Source organism: Rhinopithecus bieti, unplaced genomic scaffold (assembly GCF_001698545.2).
Source record: "Rhinopithecus bieti isolate Rb0 unplaced genomic scaffold, ASM169854v2 scaffold_23816, whole genome shotgun sequence".
Lineage (NCBI taxonomy): Eukaryota > Metazoa > Chordata > Mammalia > Primates > Cercopithecidae > Rhinopithecus > Rhinopithecus bieti.
In genome coordinates, this window is record NW_016811019.1 from 836,801 (window position 1) to 843,567 (window position 6,767).

The window sequence follows — 6,767 nt, forward strand, 5'->3', positions numbered from 1 at the left end:
AGTAGCTGGGACTACAGGCGCCTGCCACCTCGCCCGGCTAGTTTTTTGTATTTTTTAGTAGAGACGGGGTTTCACCGTGTTAGCCAGGATGGTCTCGATCTCCTGACCTCGTGATCCGCCCGTCTCGGCCTCCCAAAGTGCTGGGATTACAGGCTTGAGCCACTGCGCCCGGCCTCATTGTTTTTTAATTGACAATAATTTTATATATTTATGGGATACATTGTGATGTTTCAGTACATATGTACATTATGGAATGGTCAAATCAGGCTAATTACCATGTCCTTCAGCTCAAATACTTACCATTTCTTTGTTGTGAGAACATTTAAAATCCATTCCTTTTGCTATTTTGAAGCGTATATTATTATTAACTGTAGGAGATTATTTTGAATTAGTTGAAAATGTTGGAGAACTGCCAAGTCAAAAACAGCCCCACCAGATTGTAATGTCCAAAAGAGCTGGAATCTTTATCTATTTTGTTCAATATGTATCCCAAGCACCTAGAATCATTCATGCCTGATATATAGTAGGTGCTGAATAAGTATACACTTTAGTTATTTTTAACAACTTTACATAGTTATAATTGATATACAGTAAGATACATATATATGTATATTGTTTTCTTTTGTTTTGTTTTGAAACAGAATTTTGCTCTTGTCACCCAGGCTGAAGTGCAGTGGTGCGAGCTTGGCTCACGGGAACCTCTGCCTCCCAGGTCAGGCGATTCTCCTGCCTCAGCCTCTGGAATACCTGGGATTACAGGTACCCGCCACCACGCTCAGCTAATTTTTGTGTTTTTAGTAGAGACGGGGTTTCACCATATTGGCCAGGCTGGTCTCAAACTCCTGACCTCAGGTGATCTGTGAGCCTCAACCTCCCAAAGTGTTGGGATTAGAGGTATGAGCCAGCATGCCCAGCCTAAGATGCATATATTTAAAGCATGCCATTTAATGTTTTGTGTGTGTGATGGTCTCAGTTTATCACCCAGGCTGAAGTACAGTGGCACAATCTTGGCTCACTGTAGCCTCAACCTCCCAGGTTAAAGCAATTCTCCTACCTCAACCCCCAAGTAGCTGGGACTACAGGCATGTGCCACCATACCCAGCTAATTTTGTATTTTTTTGTAGAGACAGGGTTTCTCCATGTTGCCCAGGCTGGTCTCCAACTCCTAAGGTCAAGTGGTCCACCTGCCCCCCAAAGTGCTGGCATTATAAGCGTGAGCTGCTACCACTACACCCAGCCCATTTAGTATTTTTAAATGAAATAATATTCAACTATGGGGTTTTTTTGTTGTTTTTTTTGTTTGTTTGTTTGTTTTTTGTTTTTTTTTTTGTTTTTTTTTTTGTTTTTTTTTGAGACAGGGTTTCACTCTTGTTGCCCAGGCTGGAGTGCAATGGTGCAATCTTGGCTCACCACAACCTATGCCTCCCAGGTTCAAGCGATTCTTCTGCCTCAGCCTCCTGAGTAGCTGGGATTACAGGCATGTGCCACCACGCCTGGGTAATTTTGTATTTTTAGTAGAGATGGGGTTTCTCCATGTTGGTCAGGCTGGTCTTGAACTCCTGACCTAAGGTGGTCTGTCCACCCCAGCCTCCCAAAGTGCTGGTAGTACAGGTGTGAGCTACCGTGCCTGGCCATATTCAACTCTCTTAATAATGCTTGCTTTTTTGTTGTTGTTGTTCTGAGACAGGGTCTCACCCAGGCTGGAGCGCGGTGGCGTGATCGTGGCTTACTGCAGCCTCGACCTCCTGGGCTCAAGCGATCCTCCTGCCTCAGCCTCCCAAGTAGCTGGGACTACAGTTACATGCCATCATGCCTGGCTAATTTTTCAATTTTTTTTGTTGACACAAGATCTCACTATGTTGACCAAACTGGTCTGGAACTCCTGGCCTGAAGTAATCCTCCTGCCTGGGCCTCCCAGAGAGCTGGGATTACAGGCATGAGCCACTGTATGACTTTATTTCTTAAAAAAGAAACAAATGAATCAAAATGTAAACATTTCTTAAATCTGAATGGTCAGGGTGGGTGTTTATATTTTTCTCTTTTCCTTTGTGTATGTTTGAAATATGTAGACATCTTTCAAGTGAAGCAATTAATATTAAGAATACTAGGTTTGAAGGAAGAAATCTTATGAGAAAATGTTAGTGGGCATAGAGTTATGATTTCCTGGAATTTTTTTCTTTTTTTTTTTTTTGAGACGGAGTCTCATTCTGTCACCCAGGCTGGAGTGCAGTGGTACGATCTCGGCTCACTGCAACCTCCGCCTCCTAGGTTCAAGCAATTCTCCTGCCTCAGCCTCTCAAGTAGCTGAGACTACAGGCACTCGCCATCACACCGCCTAATTTTTGTATTTTTAGTAGAGATGGGGTTTGACCATGTTGTCCAGGCTGGTCTCAAACTCCTGACCTCAGGTGATCCACCTACCTTGGCCTCCCAAAGTGCTGGGATCACAGGAGTGAGCCATCATACCGGGCTGCTGGGTTTTGTTTTTTAAGACGGGGTCTCCGTCTGTTGCCCAAGCTGGAATGTAGTGGAATGATCACAGGTCGCTGCAGCCTCAACTTCCTGGGTTCAAGCGATCATCCCATCTCAGCCTGTGGAGTAGCTGGGACTACAGCATATGCCACCATGCCTGGCTAAGTTGTTTTTGTTTGTTTTGTTTTGTTTTGTTTTGTTTTGTTTTGTTTTGTTTTGTTTTGTTTTGTTTGAGACAGAGTCTTGCCCTGTCGCCCAGGCTGGAGTGCAATGGCGCAATGTCAGCTGCTCACCGCAACCTCTGCCTCCCGGGTTAAAGCAATTCTCCTCCCTCGGCCTGCTGAGTAGCTGGGATTACAGGCGTGTGCTACCATGCATAGTTAATTTTTTGTGTCTTTAGTAGAGACGGGTTTTACCATGTTGGCCAGGCTAGTCTCGAATTCCTGACCTCATGATCTACCTGCCTTGGCCTCCCCAAGTGTTGGAATTACAGGCGTGAGCTACCACGCCCAGCCAAATTTTTGTATTTTTTACGGAGATGAGGTCTGCCTGTGTTGCCCAGGCTGGTTTGGCACTCCTGGCCTCAAGCAATCCTCCCACTTTGACATCCCAAAGTGCTGAGATTACAGGTGTGAGCCACCATACCTAGCCTGTTTATTTAATTTTAAAATTGTGAAAAAGTCATTGATTTTTTTTAAGCCATAAATCAACCAAATGTCATATGAAGCTCTTTCATTTTTTTTCTTACAAAGTAATCTTTATTGTAGTCATAATACATCTTTTCATAGTCATTAGTTTAAATGTGGATTCGCATTACTTTTCACAGCTTCAAATTTTTGGTTTGGAGAGTAAGAGGCAAGTTATATTTCATAAGGACTCAAATCTTTGAAATTACTGCTACTCTTAGATTATTAAGAGTAATTTTATGATAGATCAAAAGTACTGCCTTTTAAAAAAACGAATGAAATGGCGGTAGAGCACTCTAGGTGTGTATATTTTAGGGTAGAGTTTTCATTCCAATTTTTATTATGAAAATTTTCAAGTATGTATAAAAATGGAGAGAACAGTAAACTCTCATGTCTACTCATTACCCAGCTTGATGATTATCAAGTCATGGCTGTTTTGATTTTAATTATGTTCCATCCACTCCTCAATCCACTTGATTGTTTGAAGCAAGTTCCAGTTATAGTATTCATCAGTCAATATTTCAGTATGTATTAAAGCAGTGACTTAAAAAAACTTACAGCTACAGTCCCATCGCCACACCCTAAAAATCATCTCTCCAAAATAACATCAGATATCCCATCACTATTCAGATGTTACTGATTCTTTTATAACTTTTTTTACAGTTGATTTATTTAAATCAAAATCCAAATATGGTCCATACATTGTAATACATTGATATGTTTCTGAAATATTTAAGGAATCTACGTCATCTCTTTTTTCTCCCTAGTAATACATGTATTAAAGAAAATGGATCATTTTTCCTAAAGAATTTCCCACATTCTGGACTTTGTTGATTGCATTCTTGCGATATCATCTGATTATGCCCCTTTGTGCCCTGTATTTCCTGTAATCTGGTAGCTAGATCTAGGGACTTGAATGGATTCAGATTCACATTTTTGGCAAGAATAGATGGTGGTACCAGCTTTTACACTGAGGCATGTTTTTTTGTCTGGTTATCTTTGTGATTTTAGCAGCCATTGATATCATTGCCTAGATTCATTATTGCATTAGAAGTTGCAAATTGGAGACATTCTAATTTTTTTTTTTTTCTTTTTCTTTTTGGAGACAGAGTCTCGCTCTGTCGCCGGGGCTGGAGTGCAGTGGCCGGATCTCAGCTCATCGCAAGCTCCGCCTCCCGGGTTTATATGCCGTTCTCCTGCCTCAGCCTCCCGAGCAGCTGGGACCACAGGCGCCCGCCACCTCGCCCGGCTAGTTTTTTGTATTTTTTAGTAGAGACGGGGTTTCACCGTGTTAGCCAGGATGGTCTCGATCTCCTGACCTCGTGATCCGCCCGTCTCGGCCTCCCAAAGTGCTGGGATTACAGGCTTGAGCCACCGCGCCTGGCCTTCTTTTTGTTTTAAGACTGAGTTTCACTCTTGTTGCCCAGGCTGGAGTGCAATGGCATGGTCTCAGCCCACTGCAACCTCCGCCTCCTGGGTACAAGTGATTCTCCTGCCTCAGCCTCCCGAGTAGCTGGGACTACCCATTAAGTAACTGGTCCTTCCCCATTCATCTCAATCCCTAGTAACCTCTGTCCTACTTTCTGTCTTTATCAATCACCTATTCTAGATATTTTATATGTTTGGAATCATAAAGTATTTGTCCTTTTGTATCTGACTTTTTTATTCATGTAGCATCATGTTTTCAGCATTCATCCATGTTATAGTATGTATCAGAATTTCACTCCTTTTATGACTGAATAATATTCCATTGCTTATGCACCCCTCATTTTGTTTATCCATATTCATCTGTTGATGGATGCTTGGGTTGTTTCCACCTTTTAGCTATTGTGAATATTGCTGTAGCCACCAAACTGTTTTCCTCAGAACTGTGGTATTTCACATTCCCACCAGCAGTGTACCAGGGTTTCAGTTTCTTTACAACCTTGCCAACACTTGTTTTCTGCTTTTTGTTTTCTTTTTAATAGCTGTCCTAATGGGTGTGAAGTAGTATCTCGTTATGGTTTTGATTTGTATTTTCTAGGAACTATTGATTTTGAGCATCTTTTCATGTGCGTATTGGCCATTTTTATTTCTTCTTTGGAAAAATGTCTATTCACACAAGTCCTTTGCCCATTTTGCATATCCTTTTTTTTTTTTTTTTAAAGAGACAGATTCTTGCTCTGTTGCTCAGGCTGGAGCATGCTGACATGATCATGGCTCACTGCAGCCTCAAATTCCCTGGCTCAAGTGATCTCCTGCCTCTCAGCCTCCCAAGTAGCTGGGGATACAGGAGTGTGCCACTGCGCCCAGCTTGCCTACTTTTTTTTTGAGACGGAGTCTAGCTTTGTCGCCAGACTGGAGTACAGTGGTGCAATTTCAGCTGACTGCAACCTCCACCTCCCGGGTTCAAGCAATTCTCCTGCCTCAGCCTCCCAAGTAGCTGGGATTACAGGCACACGCCGCCACACCCAGCTAATTTTTGTATTTTTAGTAGAGACAGGATTTCAGCATGTTGTCCAGGATGATCTCGATCTCCTAACCTCGTGATTCACCCACCTCTGCCTCCCAAAGTGCTGGGATTACAGGCGTGAGCCATCGCGCCCGGCCACTTGCCTACCATTTTTAAGTTGCCATTTTCTTGGTTCAGCATTCTCTTGGTTGCTGTAACCCTTCTTTGACTGTTTTCTAGAGTTCTGACAAAGTTGGTTCTAAGAGTTTCTACTTGTCTTTTGATATTTCTGTAGAGGGGACAGGTGCCTGAACCTACCTATTCTTCCATTTTGCTGATGTCACCCTCAAGAGTTTAATTTTCCTTTTTCTTTTTCTCTCACTCTCTTTCAATAAGGAATTTAAACATTTTAAATCTGTATATATAATCATGTGTCACTTAATGGAGGGGGTACATATTGAAAAGTGTGTCATTAGGCAGTTTTGTCATTGTGTGAATGTCATACAACATATTTTCACAAACCTGATGGTACAGCCAACTGTACACATAGGCTGTATGGTGTAATATTGCTCCTAGGCTACAAACCTGTACAGCATGTTACTGTACCAAATACTGTAGGCACTTATGATATAATGGTAAAGTATCATAACATATGGTATGTATGACATAATATTTGCATATCTAAACGTATCTCAACATAGAAAAGGCACAGTAGAAATATACTATTATAATCTTACGGGACCATCATTGTATATGCAGTCCGTCATTAACCAAAATGTTGTTACACAGTGTATTACTGTATTTGGAATGTATTTTGCTTATGGTAATGTCACATTACTGTTGAGTTTATTAAAGAGTTCATCTCGGCTGGGCGCGGTGGCTCAAGCCTGTAATCCCAGCACTTTGGGAGGCCGAGACGGGCGGATCACGAGGTCAGGAGATCGAGACCATCTTGGCTAACACGGTGAAACCCTGTCTCTACTAAAAAATACAAAAAAAAACTAGCCGGGCGAGGTGGCGGGCGCCTGTAGTCCCAGCTACTCGGAGGCTGAGGCAGGAGAATGGCATAAACCCGGGACGCGGAGCTTGCAGTGAGCTGAGAACCGGCCACTGCACTCCAGCCTGGGCGACAGAGCGAGACTCCGTCTCAAAAAAAAATAAATAAATAAATAAATAAA

At 42.4% G+C, this 6,767-nt stretch overlaps 1 protein-coding gene across 3 annotated transcripts in view; it reads left to right on the forward strand.

Annotated features, from left to right (window-relative positions):
- The window catches only part of UBXN2A (UBX domain protein 2A), a 63,640-nt gene that overhangs the window by 10,629 nt on the left and 46,244 nt on the right, over positions 1-6,767 (forward strand). Inside the window, exon 1 of one of the 3 annotated variants that reach the window (XM_017893342.1) lies at positions 721-759. The exons of the other annotated variants lie outside the window; for them this stretch is intronic. The gene's annotated coding sequence lies outside the window, so the exon portion shown is untranslated. Of the gene's footprint in view, positions 1-720; positions 760-6,767 lie in introns of those variants that run through there. 3 annotated transcript variants of the gene reach the window in all.